We start from the raw sequence: 18,467 nt of genomic DNA, 5'->3' as shown, positions 1-18,467 counted from the left end.
CTTCTGCTACATGTTATTAGCAAAGCATTGGTAGCTCTTACACACTGACCATAGGTTTTAATTTTCAAATACACTTCTCTGTTGTGTTTCAAAATTAATCAATTAATCAATTAATTAATACAGGGGATCAAACTCAGGACCGTGCACTTGCCAGGCAGGCACTTATACTGCTGACATATCTCCCCATGTTTCAAAATTTTAAAAATATTATTTGTCCCATTGAGAGCAAAACATATTTTATTTCTTTTTTTTAGTTTTCAATATATTGTTTATTTATAAAGCAATAAATACAATACACTAAACCTAAAAATTTAGACAAGACTACATCAATAACCCACAAGCATGTAAAATGAGATCTAATTTGCAAAGCTCAATGTTGAATAACATGTATTACATATGCTGTCATTTATAATCTCAATTATTATTAGCAATTCTGGTTATTTTCACTATTTCACTGAAGATTCTTATTAATTAGTATAAGTGGTACACTTTTACCTACATAACATAGCACCAAATATAAATAAAAATTTCTGAAGGAGAAGAGAAACTAAGGATTGGTGTTTCAGAGCATCTACATCTTGAATGTTAAAAGCTTTCCATACTTTTCCTTTTCACACAAAAGGTGCTTAAATAAGTTACATTTCAATGTCCTCAGATTTCTTGCTTTGATGTTTATAAAATCTGTGTTGTCTAAATTTTTAGGCTTATATAAAGTTAAAAATATATACTTTTATGGATGTCAGCTAGTTGCAATACGTTAGCACAATCATTGGAATTGCTTGTCTGCACACTGGGCTTCTTTCTCTTCTTCAGCTTCTTTGCACCTGTGAAACACGACAGAAGGTGTCCTGTTTTGCCATGGACAATACAACCACTTTTAGGTCTACCTTGACAATCACACAAGGTTCAATGGCATTAAGGGGAAAACCAGATTCCACGCTTTCTTCTTTGTCTTGTGTTTCTTCCTTCTCAAACTCTTTAACATCTTCTTGGCTGCTATTAATAATGCTACCAGAAGTTGATGGCTGAGAGTAGTCCTCGCCTTCTTGTGACAGGGAGGTTTGTGTGCATTTATCATTACTTTCTTCAACAAAGGACTCTCTGGAATCCTTTGCCAAAGTCTTTGTACCATCAGGTACATCCAAGCCTTCATCTGCCTGTGTTGAGTCTTTTAACTGGGCTTTTTCAGAGACCCTCCTTTATCCTTCCCTTTATCTTCAGGAAGCCAGTTCTCACGAAGGGCCCAACATCTGTTGCAGTGTGACGGAAGGCGAGGATTCGTTTCATGGCATGAAGTACACTTCCAATAGTCAGCTAAGGAAATTTCAGGATCTTCTTCAAATGAATCTGTATCACTTTCCCCCGTCTTAAACACAGTAACTCGATATACCTCATCATTTTCATCTGAGAGTTCTTGTCCTTCTTCACTAAGACTATAATCTGAATCGAGAGACTCAACTTCAAATTCTACACTGAATTGATCTGAAACTGAATCCTGATCCAACCAATCACCTGAATGTTCACTTACACCATCATCCAGGTCCAGATTAGATGGAGTCTCTGTGGAGTCCCTGCTATTACTTCTTTCACAACGAATCTCCCTTAGTACACACAGAGCCAAGCTTGCATCAAAAGAAAGGGAAATACTATCTGATCTGTGGTGTTTTCTTTGTCGTTCACCAGACCATTCATCTGAGCTTTCTTCTGTCTCACTAATTGCTCTCCTCCTAGATGAGGTAGATGGTATAGAGACCAGATCTGAAGATGAAGGCCTCCCTTCTTGTGGATCTTGCTCAGGGTCTTCTCGGTCACTGCCCTCTTCAAGGAGGCACGTGCTTTCACTCACAGATGTGCCAGAGTGACGGTCCCCGCTGAGTGAGTCCTACCAAGTTTCTGTAGATCGTGGTATACATTTTCCTGTGCTCCTTCACAGAGAAGCGTGGCACTCCAAACAAGTCTAGAAGATCATTCGAACAAAACACGATATGTTGCTGTTTCTCATCATACAATCTTTAAGCCATAATATACTGGCCAAGATAAAATATGACCTCCTTCAGAGTGTAAGTGTCTTTTGGGCACCACCAGACTTTAACACCTTTAAAAGCAATGGCTTTGGTCTAACCCGGATCAACTCAGAGAACTCGCTGTAGGCCGGCGACCGCAGCGCCCGGCGTCCCCAAGGCCAGCGCCGCAGCTGCTCGCAGCGCCGCCTGCAGCGGACCGAGCTGCCCAGGCCGCGCCAGGCCGCGTCACCGGCGCGCGGGAGCCCGTCGCCTGGGCCTCGGCGACTATGCTCCAGGCCCGACCACCAGGGCGCTCGGATGCACTCCGCGGCGAGGAACGCGGCTCGCGCTCGAGGAGGGCGGTCAGGGCTACCCCGCGGGCTGGACCTGTCACCCCACTTCCGGGCAGGGCCGCGCAGGCCTCGGCACCGCGCGACCCCCAGGTGCGCCCCCCGGCTCGCGGCAGCACATCCGGCCTCGGCGCGCGCCCGCCCTCGACCAATCAGGAGCCGACCCGCAGAGCCAAAACGTATTTGATGTCAATTCAATGTCAGGGTACTTGCCAGTTAATAAAACATAATACTTTTGCATTGGGGCATCATTGTTGTAGATTTTTATAGGAAATATTTGGAGGAAATATTTATTTCTCTGGAAAAAATGTAAATATATTCAGAAAGTCAAACTGATGCGTTGGCTCCTCTGCAGGACAATAACGCTCTTCTGCGGCTAGCAGCAAAACTTCCACTCTGTGGCTTAGCGACTTTCTGTGGCTTCCTTCCTCCTGACACTCTGCTGCCTAGTTCTCAGCTCCGCTGTGAGTGTCCAGTCCGATAGGTCTCAGCCGCGGAAGGCTAAGCCTTCTCACCTTTGTGAGTAAGCCCCAGCTTCGCCGAGCCAGTGAGCGCCACTCAAAGGCATTCTTTCCTGTTCCCGTGACTCCTACTGGGACTCCTGTGCAGATTCTGTCTTAATTCCTTTGAAGACCGATGCAATAATCTTGCTTCTGGTAGCGTTGCCAACTCACCCAGTGCAAGGTCTTATCAAGCTGGGAACAAATACGGACTATGCGGTACAGGAGCACCGAGCTGAGAAGACTGCACAGCGCCCTTTCGCACTGTCAGGCGCTGAATACTTTACCTTCCATGTGTGCTTCTTGGCTATTTCTTTCAAAGCCACTCAATCTGACATTTTATCTTTTTACCATGGACACCATATTGTTCAGAAAGTAAAGAAGGTCCAAGAGGCAATTGACTGTTGAATTTTCTGTGCGGAGCCATTGAATTTGTCTTTATGAATTATTAACTAATAGCTTGAAAGATTCATTAAAAAGACCCGTAGGTTTCTGAATACTGTTTCTCATTTGGAAGCTTCTCAAAGACTTCAAAGATTTATCTAAGAATTTTGATTTACCAATTACTTACGGAAATACACCTCTTAACTGAATTCACCCAACAACTTTCGAAATAAAAAAGAATTTTCTCAATGACAATAAGTTTTCTAATACTGAAATATGACCCTTGCACTCATCAAAGATACAAACTTCCAGCAATAACGTCTGATAATGAGTTTTTTCCTGTTCTTCCTGAAATAGCAACAAACAAAGATAAAAACAAAGAAAAGAATGAAAATGTTAGTCTTGGTTTAGAAAAAAACAGTCAAAAATCTAATTATACCAAATGAGGATTCTTTAAATGCAATATTGGAATGTACTTTTATACTTAAAAATATTCTTTTTGTCATTAGAAGCCATGTTTTATCCCTAGAAATGTTTCTTCCTTTGTTTGCTTTTCTAAACTCTGAAGACTTTGTATGTCACTATTTTTTTTTTTTTTTGGCATTGTAAAATGCCATTTTTAACATGTTTCATTTATACTCACATGTGTTAGAGTGTTAATATTTACCATCTGTATGTTACCTATTCTGTCTTCCAAATGTTAAAGAAACAATTTATTATTTAATAATTTAGAGAATAAAGGTTTTCTAAAATTAAATCTTATTGTATTGTTATTGAAATAAGATCAATCTGACTTAGAAAAAAAATGGGGTATACCGATGAATGTCCATTTTGTATCTGTGTATTCAAAGTGGTTAGGATAGATATATAGCTGCATTCTCTTAATGAATAGAATGATTTGTTCTAATGGTGTTTGTAAATAGGATCTCAAGTCCTCATCTTGTACAGCAATTAACCACTAAGAAGAATATATGCAGTGTGTTATTCATTGAAACTGTACTTCCGATTTGATTTGAAATTGTCTCATTGCTATCTATTTATCAATAAAATTTGGAAAAAAAAGAAATAAGATCAATCTGAAAATTAAACCTAAGGCTTGCACTCTGCCTTTGCATTACATCTTATGTATTCAGTATCCCAAATAGACAAAATTTGCATGCAATAATTAATTAACTTTGTGATAATATATGAATTCAGCAGCTGTTAAGTTTTTTGGTGTTGAATGAAGTTGTTAAATAACTTAAGTATCTGTCTACCTATGTGTCAATCTCAGGTGTTTTCTATTAGAAATTAAAACAAATGATTTATTGTCATTTATTCTTATTGTACTATAAATTACTTTTTAATATTTTATGTATTTATAAGGAAACAGATCAAATGTTAACATAAATAAGATTTTTTATACAAATTAGATTATCAAAAGATAAAATTTGCAATGGGTGCAGATTTGCATTTTTAGAAACTTCTCCAACGCTCAGAAGAATAATGGGTACTTGGAACTTTTCATCTGTTTCTGATTCAATCTATTGCCAGATCTTTCTTTTTGAAGTCTAGGAAGTTAAGCCTTACATAGTTATGTATTTGGAAATAGGAGGAATTTTTAAATTGTCTTTCCACCTTTTCCAACTTTGTTGAATTAAAATCCACTTGGGATTCTTGCACTTTGGATGAAGCTTTATTGTATGTATGATGCATTTGACATTTAGAAAATATGAGCTTAGTGAGTATGCAAATTTCCAAATGTTGGTATGTCTTCTTTAAGTACTGGAAGCTGTCAAGCTCACAGTTGCAGTTATATATTCTCCAAATTTTTCATCTTCATTGGGAGATATGAATGTTAATTTAACAAAATGCTAATGGTTGGTTTTGAAGAGACAGGCTTATTTTATCCAATTTTTATAAACTGTCCATCAAATATCTGAGAATAGCCACAGATTATTTATTCTTTCCAGTAAAACTAGTGCATTTTGTTTGTTTCATCATGACGACACCTATCCATGGGATCGTTCTGAAGGTACATCTCCCCCTCAGCAGGCTACAAAAATGTACAGTAAATACTTGCAGTTTATCACACAGAATATTGAAATGTAAAATTGCTTTTACTATTTTTAAAAAGGACATTCTTTTTTTTTCCCTGTATTTTTAAGGAAGGGTCTACAGGGTGCCCAGGGTCTCACTACTAGATCAGACTCAGAATGATCTGCCTGTTTACAGCCTCACAAGAGCTGGGATTACAGGCACACTTCACCACGCCCAGTCTCAACCACTGGCTCAGCATGCCCCAGGGGCGGGGCTGGCATGGCAGGCCCAGGGATCAAACCCCCAGCCCTTGTGCCTGCTTGCAGGTGCTTTACTCCACTGAGCTATTTGGCTGGCCCTAACAAGGATATTCTTAAGCCAGATTTTCTTTCTTCTTTTTTTTCTTTTTCAACAAGGGTTGATGTTGACGTGCATATTGTTAATCCAGTAGCAGTTACAAAGCAGTCAGAGAAGTTACTGACCTTAGGACTTGTTTTATCTGCTATTAACTTTGCACAATTAATGAAAATTCATAGAGGAAAAAACAAATATGTTTAACTATCATAATGAAGATCGATCATAACTATAATTACGAAGATAATGTAGACCTGTTATGGCTACCCAGGAAATGCTTTTTTCCCAGAACAGACTGGGCTTTTACTCATTGTAGTAATTAGGAGAGGATTTCCCTGGAGTGTATGGGAGAAGCCTCATTATAGGATGTGGTACTGTGCATGTGTCTGGGTCACCATGCATTTGGCAGTGGAGCAGGGCATGGTGTTCACACACACTGGAAAGCTGTAATTATGAAAGCAATAATAGTCACTCAGCCAGAATCGGGGCATGGGTAGGGGTCATGCTTTGTTGATTCAGACACAATTGCAAGCTTCTCCACTTGAACCCCTGTGGTCCCTGAATGACCTTGATGTTGAAGCTCTGGAAAATTATGTGCAACAGGACAACAGGCTTCCTGTGATTGGAGACTAGCTCTGGAATGCTCCAGGCTCTTTCACTCCCAAATGCCACACCTTTTGCTGCCAGGTGGGGCCCATGCCCTGCTTCTTTATGTGCTTGTCTTTAACCATCGGCTGGACTCATTGTTCTCATGGTTTAGCAGATTCAAGAGTAGGCTATATTTTCATATTTAGTCCTTAAGGAATCGGTGCATAAATCATGAATTTGGAAGAACTGAAGAAGAGCCAGATTGGGCCACCCACCAGGGTAGATGGAGATTTCCTGAGAGGCACAGAGGAGCACCAACTTCAAACCTCATGGGTTCCCGAGAAGACTCAGTTAAAAACAATTTCAGTAAAGTGGGAAGAAAATTCTGCAGGCAGATTTGGAGATCTGAGCACAGAACAGACTTTCTCCCCATTAGCTCCTGTAAGAGTCCAGTGTTCTCTCAGGCAGATGAGATAACTCAGAAAATGTATCCATATAATACAGTCAGGCTATTAATTTTTACCAGGAACTGTGAATGATCACTAGAAACTGTTGAACACTTCTGAGTGTTTGCATTCTTTTTTAAAAAAATACTTAAAAACTGTATAGGAAATAAATTTATACAAATTTATATTTTCTATGTAGCAGCAAAGTTGTTCTGAGTAAAATGTTGGTTTTTTCATGTTTTATCTCATTTTAGTATGTTTAAAAAGCTTAGTGAGAACGCTGAAATCTCCTGAAAACATGAATTAAACATTGGAAAGTCATGATCAGATTTGCTAAATTTTAGGAAATCATAAAAGTGTATAGACTAGAAAAAACAGGGTAATGAATGTTGAGAAAATGTTTGCAAGTGAGAAATGTCATCCAGTCAAACTGAGAAACAGAATTAGACTAGGGTTCTAAATAATCTATAAGTGCAACGGAAGATGACTACAGGAGAATTACATCCTCTTAAGGAAGCTAGTGGACATAAGAGCTAAACCCTTTAGGGAATTGTAAGATGGGATGTAATGATAGAAATGCTTCACTTCACCTACCTCTTCTACTTTCTATGATTTTTCTGTAAGCAGCTTTATAGGAATGTATAGTGTTCCCAAACTAACAAACTCATATAGCATTCACTTCATAAAGTTTTGGATCCTTGTATGAAAAAGCTGTGCTATGTATTAAGTGTCATGACAGATAGGTTCCCAGTGAGCTAAATTAGTAAATACATAAATGGAAGCTATTAAATTATTAACCTTTTAAACATACAAAGTATTATATAGGATGCAGTTTAATGAAAACCAGAGCCTACTTTTTAAAAGAACAGGTGTCTGGTTCTTTACAACATAAACTATGCATTAAAATATCACTTTGTGAAATTTGTAAGTTAAATTTTGTTTACTCTAGTGTCTATGGAATTGCAGTGACACTGACAGCCAAATTTTTTATATTCTTTTCTTTTTTTAAAGCTGTCTTCAACACCTGTGACCAGACTGCTATGCTTGTCAGAAACAATAAAAAAGTACTTTCTTAACCACTGGGAACAGATTTACTCACAGGACCTTGGGGAATCTACCCAGGAGCCAGCTGCTGTGTGTGAATCTATTTGGCACTATAGCTGTACCCAAGGAGCTCTCCTGAAAGTAGTCTTCATGTGCTCTATTTGTGCATAAGCTGCTTTTGTTGCATTAGAAAAATGCAGTGAAATATTTCCAACTGCAAATTTTCCATCACTTGTAGATGTTATGAACTGACAACCGAGTATTCTAAACATTAAGAATCTGCTAGCCTGGTTATATATTCCATTCTTTCTCGGATGAGTATTACCCCTTATATCAAAACAAAAGACTTTTCATTAAAGACATGAAATCAAAGTTTGCTTTAATTCCAGGCAGAATGTTTGGTCCTGACCCAAGTTGCAGAAGATCAAAGTACACACATTTTGTGTATGTATATTAAAAACATCATTTGAAAGTCAGATGTACTTCATTCTAAGAACAGCCTGAATATGTTCAAATTGGTATGATTGATTAATGTTAGCATTTAAATAGGAAAAGGAGAAACAGCAAAATTGGTAGATTGTTTTCCTGATAATGTGGAGTGGTATAAAAAAAACAGGAAAGTTATTGGCATGGCAATTTCACAATTTTCATTTCATGTAATTTGATTGCAAAAGAGAAGAAAATGAATTCAAGTATGATTGATCTCTTATGAATTTTCATTTTCCTCTAAATCATTGCCAGATTTGCCTTGCCTGTGGTTTTCATTGATAGTCCAATGCCTTTGTATTTTATTTAGATTTGGCATCCTATTCAGAACTTACCAAAGAGAATTTTATATACACAATATCATTTTATAAAATAAATGGCCTATGTCTTCTTAAATATCACTTTTTGTAATGTATGTTAATGAAACTTATTTGTTATTACTTGTTAAAATATAAATTCATTTCATTAGACATGTAACAAAAACATTTTGTGATATTTTATTTGATACTAATTTCACTTACTATAGAAATGAGCTATGTCACAAAAAAATAAAAATCTAAAATGATGACATTATTTACAAATGATTGTGACATTCTCTTGCTTAATTAAATAAAAGTACATGTAGAAGTCATTAAGTTGACTCCTATGAGAAAAGCCATGAAATATATCAGGAATTTTTGCATAAACACTTAAGGAAAAACTAATTTTGAGAAAAAAAAAATAACGTTCAAAAGTCAAATTCTCTTGGAAGATGCAACCTTCCATGTGTTTAAGTTTGCCATTCTCGTGCGTATTTCCTCTGCTCCGTGTTGTAAAACTTAGTTCTGTGTTTCCTGTAAGCTAATTGAGGCAAGATCTGCCAACATAATTTCTTTCAATTTTTACCCTGGAATCGAGAGGCTCAAAGGAGAGAGGGAGAAATAAACGGGTAGTAAATTGTGAAGATGTCCCTGGGCACATGAAGAATTGACTTTTATTTATCTGAATAAATAGTTTTATAGTGTAAATTTTGAAGATAAGTTGACAATAACTACATATTTAAGGGTAAGTCTGTTTGCAAGTGAAGATGTACATTCAATTTTTTTTCAAAATTTTATTGATAAACAGATAGCAATGAGACAGTTTCAAATCAAATCAGAAGTATAGTTTCAACAAATAACACAGTGCATATATTCTTCTTAGTGGTTAATTGCTGTACAAGATGCGGACTTGAGATCCTATTTACAAACACCATTAGAACAAATCATTCTATTCATTAAGAGAATGCAACTATATATCTATCCCAACCACTTTGAATACACAGATACAAAATGGACATTCATCAGTATAACCCATTTTTCCTAAGTTCCGTTATTGAATATTATAGGTATGTAAACTCAGCACAATGTTCTAAAAGAGTTCAGTAGCCCATAATAGCACTGGGTCTTCTGTTTAACTGGCAATGTCAGAAATTATTGACCTGAGTCCCCCACAGCTCAACTTAACAGCATGGCTTTATTTCCTATATTTCGTCTTCATACTTTTCTGCTGGATGGTTAAGACCAAGGTAAAGCAGGAACTGTGCAACAAGAGTTGTTGCTTTTGGGTCTGATAAGGTCAGTGAAATGCCCTCAGGATTTATCCTGAGATCCTGTACCTCAGATTGTAGAACCCTTGTCAGTGTCAGCCATGTGGATGAGTCACGGCCATTGCTTGGCCAATGGTACACTCAATTTAATACAGATAAATACTAGCTTCTTTCTGAGGAGCTGGTCCCATCTACTATGCATTATGTTTTCCTTTGAAATTCTCTCAAAGTCTTCCTTTACCTTAGTATGGACTCTTTGGTGTTAAAAAAAGATCTATCTTAAAACTCATTAAAATAGGGCTGTTGAGCTTGCTCAACAGACTACATGCCTGCTTAGGCAAGCACAGGTACCAGGTTGTTTCCCGGCACCACGTGTGCCAGCCCCACTCCAGGAGTGCGGAGCAGGCCACATACACAGGGCGTGGTGGTGCATGTCTGTGATCCCAGTGCTGGGGAGGCTGAAAACAGGAGAGTCAGTCTGAGTCCAAGCTTCCTAGTGATACCTTGTACCAAACACATAAATGAAAGAAAATAAGAAAGATGATAAGATAAGATAAGATAAGATAAGATAAGATAAGATAAGATAAAAATAAGATTCGTCCAAATCTTCCCCAGATTCAGGATTCGCCAAACTTGCTATGTTTTTCCAAAAGCAGAAATTAACATGGCCTATGTTCCTTCTAGTTTATTTCTTGTCAGGTTCCGAGGAAATACACCTAATATATTCATGGGAAGAATAGCAAGTCATAAAAGAAATGTGGAGAAAGGAAAATGTATTGTTCTGTTCTTGCTTTGATGGAGTAGTGTGAGTAAGGCTAAGGGTACAGCTGGCAGTTTGAGGTGAACTTGTATTTCTAATCCAAGGAGAATACAGTTAACTTTGTTCTCCCCCTGGCTTTGCTCATAATTTTCCATGAATTAGTTTTTCCTTTCTTTTTTTCTTTTGCAGGTTCCTATTTTCTGTGAAACCATTAACTGCTTTTGTTATAAAGACTCAAGTCATTTCTGTCTTGATTTGTTTTTCCAAATTTTATTTTTAAAAGAAAATGATACAGCATTCCAGAACAAGGCAGAAGAGACAGTATTGGTTAATATGTTACACGTGGTTGTCTTCTGAGTTGGTGCTCTGATTGCAAGATGTAAGCGTGACAATTTGAACAAATATGATAAGCACAAACTTATTAAAATCAACTAATAAAAAGGAGTAGCATAGCTATCTTAGCTAATACATATTTTATTATTATTATCGTTAATTATTTTCCTTTCTCCTCCTGCTTGTCTCCTTTCCCCATCCCAGTTTCTCTTTCCTTTTGAAGAGTTTCCTCCCATTTCACAATACCTACTGTACATTTTGCGTCTGATACACTCTTTGCTTCTCACACTAGGGAGGCAATATGATATTTACACATGCAAGTCTGGTTTATTGCACTTATGAATATGCTCTGAAATTGCGTTCGTTGAGCCATAAAAGTTTCAAGTTAACTTTTCTTTTCTTGTTTTTGTATTTTGTGCAGGGTCTCACTGCACAGCTTGGACCCAGTGATCCATAGTTTTCAGCCTCCCCAGTGCTGGGATTACAGGCGTGCACCACCCTGCCTGGACTACAAGTTTATTTTTCTTTGCAGCTGAGTTACACTCCATGATATAAAATATCACATTTATTATATCAGTTTCTCAGTTGATGGGGATTTAGGTTGTTTTCAGGTTTTAGCTATGACAAATTGCGCTGCTACACAAATGGGTTCACTTGTAGTGCAAATCATTGCTTAAGATATCCTTTGGCCTGAATATTTTTTTCTTTAAATCTATTTTCCTGTATTGTCCTGAATAAGCTTTCTGTAGCCTAAAACAGGATGATTTGTAGCTTACATAAGCATTTGGTGACACAGCTAACTTAGAAGACAGCACTGCCCGCTCTGGTCCCTGTCTGCCTCTCAAGTCATCTATCTCATGCTTCCTGTGGAATGCATTACTGAGCACTATGGAGTAGTTTCCAGTTAACTGCACACAGCATGGTTTCTCTCATCTTTTCACTTTGCTCATGAGGTTCTCTTTGCAGAGTACCCTCAAGCGCATTGACTTTTTGATGTTGGCCTCACTAATCAATCCTTACTCCCATTTCTGAGTTGAGAATTTCCTGTAATTTGCTAGTCTGAAAATTGTTCCCAGGTAGAAAGCATATCCTTCTTTTCTGTCCTATGTCCTTGGGAATGAAACTTGATGTTTGCACTTACTTCATGTTTTTAAACTTGTCTTTTTGCAGTAGGTGTGCTGAAGTAAGTTGTGGGCTTTCAAAGGACGGGGAATGTGACACTTTTTAAGATAAAGTCATCTGGCATCATGGCTTGATTTTAGAGAATCTTAAGATTCTATTAGAATGAAAGAAATCAATTTTTATATCACTGTTGTTTAGGAAATACTTCCTACAGGATGGTTTTCCTTATGTCCAAATATCACTGTATCTAAGTTAAAGAAATAGAGCTGAATCCTTAATAAAAGTGTCCTGCATTTGGTGTCAAGGAATAAAACTGCAATGCAGACACACCATGCACAATGGCTGTGGTGGCCACTAGTATGTAAAGACAATAGAAGCAATGGGGGCTTCATTATGACAGAGAAAACTGAGCAAGGTATTTTGCTAGAAAGCTCCCTGGCACTTTCAGTGCCTCCCAGAGCTGCCACCTCTGACTGCAGAGTTAGTTTATAAAGCTTATCCAGGGTCATAGGTACCTTGCAGTCAAGTTAGTTGCTAAGACTACAGGTCTTAAATAAAGACAGGCCTTGTTCTTTCATTGGCTTGTTTCTTTGGTGTAAGCTTCCTGGAGCAGACATCCCCGACCTGACTGTTTCCCTGTTGATTTTATGCCCTTGACTCCATTTAATCAGGTGTGGCTGAAATGACCCCATGTTGCATAATGAAATTTCAGGGTTACCTCTCCAGCAGCTCTGGGCTCCACTGCCCCAGAGACATACATTTATTTTATTTTTTGTGGAACTGGGGATTGAACTCAGGCCCTTGCACTTGCCAGGGAAGCGCTTATTCCACTGAGCCATCTCCCCGGCCCCATGACATACACGTTTTAAAGTCATATTGGATTCATTACTCCAACACTTATTAGCAGTACCTAATGCTTGTCACTTTTTCTAAAGTGACATACTTGCCTCTTAAATGCTGAAAGAAGTTGTGTTGAATGACCACATTATTTTTTCTCCACCTTATTAAGTTAAAGCTGACAAAAATACGCGTATTTGTAGTGTAGAACATGACATTTTGACATGTATATACTTTGAAATGGTTTAATCAGGACTGGGGAGATAGCTTGGTAGTCTAACTACCTGTTTGGCAATCACAAGAAGGCAGGTTCAATCCCCAGTGTGGCAAGTCACGTTAGCACCAGAATCTAGAGTGTGATTTGTTGGCCACCAAAACAGGATGTGGTGGCATATACCTGTAATTCAAGTGCTGAAGAAGCTGAGACAGAAGGATCATTACAAATCTGAGACCCCATACCAAATAAATAAAAGTTTATAAAATAAATAAAATGATTTCATTAAACTAATAAACACACTTTGTACCTCCTATTGTCTTTGGTGGTGAATCTACTTAAAATATACTTTCTTACTAATTTTCAAGATATTATTATTCACTATGTAAATTATGCTGTACAATAAAACTCCAGAATATATTTATCCTGTGTCATTGCAATTTGCATGCTTCGAACAACATGACTGCAATGCCCCATCACTCAGTACTTAATGGCAAGTCTACATCAGTTTTCATGAGTTTAAATTTATTAGATTCTATGTACAGGAGATCAGGATGTATTTGCGTTTTGATTTCATTCAGGATAATGTCATCTAGCTTCATCTATGTTGTTCAAATGAGGAGAATGAGAAGACTGTTTTTTATGCTGAATTGTGCTATTACCTTTGCACTTGATACAAGGATGTGTAAGGTATACAAGGTATACATACAATTTGGTATGTTTACACATATGGCCAGTATTTCCCCTTCATACATCAATGGACACATGTGGGTTACATTTTTATCTTGGCTATCCAGAAGAATGTTACAATAAACACAGTAGTGTAACGAAATTTCAACATTTTGATTTTTACTCTATGGTTCTTTGTTATGAAAATTCAAGCCTACTAAGACAGCTGCTGAAAGTAAAATATCCCCTTTACAAAAGCTTCCCTCTAGAAGCCAGCTTATGAGCTTATACCTGGCCAAAGGATAATGGAGATGAAACACAGATGGACATAGGATTAGGTTAAAATGTGGGGACCAGGGACTCAACGCTTTTTGACAAAGAGCCTTGAGTTGTTGGCACGCCCTGCCTTTATTCACTTGTACGTTGGTACAAGCAGAGGAACGCAGTATTTATCTGCTCCCTGTGATCTAAGGTACAGGTCCTAAACAGGCATCCCAGCTGTGCTTGCCTTTTCCTTGAATTGTGTCAGTGTGCATTTATGTTACTTTTCACCTTAATTTTCATGGGGTGGGGGAATGAGATCTCAATCTTTCTGTCTGGGCTTCCACTTCCCTATTGGTTGAAATCAGTAATTGATTGTGTTACAAACTGAATGTCTATATATATTTTCTTTGTAAAAATATTTTATTTTAATCTTTACTTATTTGGTACAGGGTCCTACTGTGAAGCACAGACTGAGAGTGATCCTCCTGTCTCAGCCCTCCCAGCACGGTGATTCCAGGCATGTTCCACATGCCTGCTTTCTGTGGCCAGCACAGTGCACTCAGAGTTCCTGGGCCAGCACAGCATGTGGTGGGGGGGATCGAATCCAGGTCCTTGCTCTTGTGAGGGAAGCGCTTAGACCACTGAACTTTCTCCCCAGCACTACATTTTCAAACATATTTGTTATCTTTAACCCTCATCACAACGATATTTGGACATGAGAACCTTGAATACTCATCAGTGTTGGATGAATTCAAAAGGGCGATGCCCTTGTGGTGGGGGGTGTGCCCTCATAAGTGGAAACATGAAGAGTCTGCCCTCTCTGTGACACATGAGGACACACAGGCCGCTGCACTCGGCCTTCAACCGGGGTCAGGCTGTTGGGTACCTGGAGTTTTTGCTTTCTATCCCCTGGAATATGAGATTTACATGTCTGCTCTCTAAACTATCTAGACCATATTATTTAATTTTCTCAGTCATATCAGGTGAAAAAGGATCATGTGTGTATTACTACATGTTGCATCTAAAATATAGCTAAATGCATACACTTTACCTTACTATATCACTGTGTATTTCTTATATTTTTTAAAAAATATGCCAAAGATATTTCTCTATTAAACTTTAAGGTTAAATATATTAAAAACTATAAAGTGAAACTCATTAAATTGCAAATAAATCTACATTATTTTTTAAAATATGTATGTATGGAACACATTGTGCAACTAAATTTATTTTTAAACTTACAAATGAAATGTTTGTTAGTATAAAACACATTAAAATCAAGTCAAATTTGTAATAATGCTGGTAGTTTGCTCCTATGTACTTAGTATTCCTCACTGCTATATGCACCCATTTTCTCTGCATTCCTCACAAAACTACCAGGAGACCTGCACTATTTTAGTTTGTATTGAATATGAGGAATAAAATTACAGAAAAGTTAAATAGCTTGATCAATAGCAGAGGGCTTTAGGTAACAAGACAATGCAACTCTCAACTTGATACTATGTTTTTTCAAAGAGATATGATGTGAAGTTGTACATTTTTCTTAATTTAAGAAAATCTTTCTTAATGTTCTTATTCATTTCTAGGTATATTCTAAGATCAACATACTTTCATTTAGGATGATTCTGTTATTAAAATATCTATATTCACATACTTTTCATAAATTATTTTCCATAAAACTCGCAGAAACAACTATAGTACATTTATTATAAATTTTTGAAAGGTTGTATGAGAAGTAAAAAGTCCTTCAAAAAATTAAAATTCAGATTTTGTTGCCTTTTCCTTATCTTTCCTTTTTATACAAAAAAGCAAGCCATCAATTTAGGGTCCATGCTCTTGTAAAGAGCTTTAGCAAGGTTTTCTAAAGCAGTGACTTTTTGACACCTATGCCTCTGTGTTTTCACTGCTACTTATCAAATGTGCTGCAATCACAGATAACAATAAGTAGTACAATCCTGAGACAGCTGAGTATCCCCTGCACTGCGTATCTGCCCTGCAGTTAGTCTGGTTCTGTTTGCCTGGCATTGGATCTTGAGGTCGGAAAGTGTGAGGAGAATTTGTCTGTCTGTTCTCCATTTCCTGTTCTTCTAGCAATCCAAAAACACATACGAAACAACATAAATGATATAATGGCAATAGTTGTACTGATGGAGTAAAAAAAGACTATTTTAAAGGACAGTCACTTACGTTCACTTAAACTATATATAAACTCACTCCCTCACCCCTTCCAATGTAGCTAGCCATAAACTCACTTAGAGAAGACCAGGGTCATAAAATAGGAACAAATAGAACAATGATTACCCGTGGTGAATAGGTAATCATTGAACCAAAATACCCCAGGACAGAGAGATGATTAATCATGAATTGGAAATGTGAATTGTGTGGCAATTGTGTGACATTATTGTAAAATTTCCGAAAATGAGGTCAGGTGGTTACTATGGAAACCTGGAAAGTTTATGACCTACAAACCAAGTTCAGGTGGGTACGGACAACTTTGGGAGTCCTGACCCAAAGTCAGGGCATCACTTAGTGTGAGCCTGGAATAAAAGTGTCCTTGTTACTACATACTTGGTCTTTTTTTTGGGGGGACAGTATGTTCACTCACTGTCATCTGCTGCTAGAGTGTTACAATAAAAGCTGTACAGGACAGTTGACTAAAGCATTTCCTAGCATGTAATAGGGCATCTGTAACTAGGAAATAACTTCTGCTGCATTGTCAAGAGGGTTGAGATTAGGGCTAATTTGTTTCCACAATATTACCTGTCCTATTTAACAGATAAAAGATAATTCAGACTTACTGTAGTTCACTGTTCAAGACCAAAAAGTTGCCCACCCACACAGGAATAATTGTGTCCCCCAACAGAAAATTTTCAGCCTATTCTGGGCATTAGTTGGCCTTTTCAATGGAAAATGAAGAAGGATTATTATTATTATTATTATTATTATTATTATTATTATTATTATCCAGCTGAGGCTGCCTTAAGGGCGGGTGTGGCGTGGCTTGTGGAGCTGGGTATCAAACCACAGTCCGCTGCGCCTAACTGAGTTTGCCCAAACAGGCACTTTAAATGACTGTGCTAACCAGCAAGCCCCCTCAGTGGAAAGTGTAAATGACACTGCATATGAGGATTTTATTATACGTGTTAGAACGTGTGTCACTATCAGAAATGGCTTTACCATCCTCAAAACTTTCCAAGACTTAGTCTTTTAACACGGAACATTTAAACATTTTCGCGTGAATTTCCTAAGATAATATATTCCCTTTGAGACAATAAATTTTACATTTTTCCTTGCGTCGAAATAAAATTATTATTTTAAAGAGTCGCAAGTGAACGGAGGAATCTTACTACTTAAAATCTAATTCAGCTGTGTGAGATTTTGACAACAGTTTGAAAAGCCCTAACGGTGCTATTATATCCCCTACAGCGATGAATTGAGTATTAAGAGTGAATAAAAGGCAACAATAACACATTTTAATAAAGAACATTAATTAACACATATCGGTTTAACTGATCTCGCATTCTTGGCAGCCAATACCTTCCGCCAGAGGCCAGCAGGGCATGAAGTGAGCACCTTCTTGCTTTACTACAATGCTTGATTTAGGGACAGCAGGCGGTGACTTGCAGGCATGTTGACACGTTGTTTTCTAAACAGAAATTATTCAGGTAGAGGAGATTCTTCATTTATTTATCTAAGCAGTGTTTTCCAGCTTAGTACGTTATACTGCATGATCACTGAAAGAATTACAACTGCCTTTTATGAACAATCTCCAGAGAGCTCTTCTTCACTAATGGGCATCATAATTCAGCACAATTTAGCTCACGATTCAGGCATCCTCATAGAGCACCTGCTGATTAATAGTTGTTGTGCAAATGGTAACGCGCCAGTCAGGGCTCCGGTAAGGAGCGCGCCCGTGGCGGGTGGGCTGTGCCGAGCCGTGCATGGGAGGCCGCCCGTAGCTCATCACGGCGATGAGCAAGTCCAGAGACCGCTCAGAGACACTGCATCACTGATGAGGTAAGATGAGGCGGCTGTAAAAACAAAGATGTTCAAAAATCTGAATGTTTTGTTTTCATATCACATTATGTAGGAAAAGGTTTTGAATTTGTTCATCTTCTTTGTTATAGTGTGCAGTATTTAGAAATTTAAGGAAGTAATTCTTCACTGTAAGCAAAATTTTTAAGAATGACTCTTATTTAAGCATCGTTAAAAGAAAGATTAATAAACGCATTATCTAATCTTGAGAGTCCATAACATAATGAGTCCAACATAACCACATAATTCTAACTTCTTTAAATACTTTTTCTTTTTGCTACTGGGGATCAAACTCAGGACCTGCTTGCAGGCAGGTACTCATGCCTCTGAGATATCTCCATAGCCCCCTTCAGTATTTCTTAAATGCATGAGTCTCGGGGACGTGGATGCGTGTGTGAGGACAAGAACGATTCCAAGCATATATTGCCAGCGAGCATTTCCAGTGGCAAAGGTAATCATCAAATGGACTAGCACAGCTGGGAAAGTAAGCTC

The 18,467-nt window shown here is 37.8% G+C and overlaps 1 pseudogene; it reads right to left on the bottom strand.

Annotated features, from left to right (window-relative positions):
- Positions 1-743: 743 nt before the first annotated feature.
- LOC101579753 lies at positions 744-17,904 on the bottom strand (annotated as a pseudogene).
- Between the last annotated feature and the right edge of the window lie 563 nt (positions 17,905-18,467).

The sequence above is a fragment of the Octodon degus genome, unplaced genomic scaffold, assembly GCF_000260255.1.
Source record: "Octodon degus isolate 3935 unplaced genomic scaffold, OctDeg1.0 scaffold00008, whole genome shotgun sequence".
NCBI lineage: Eukaryota > Metazoa > Chordata > Mammalia > Rodentia > Octodontidae > Octodon > Octodon degus.
This window is presented reverse-complemented; position numbering and strand designations above follow the sequence as displayed.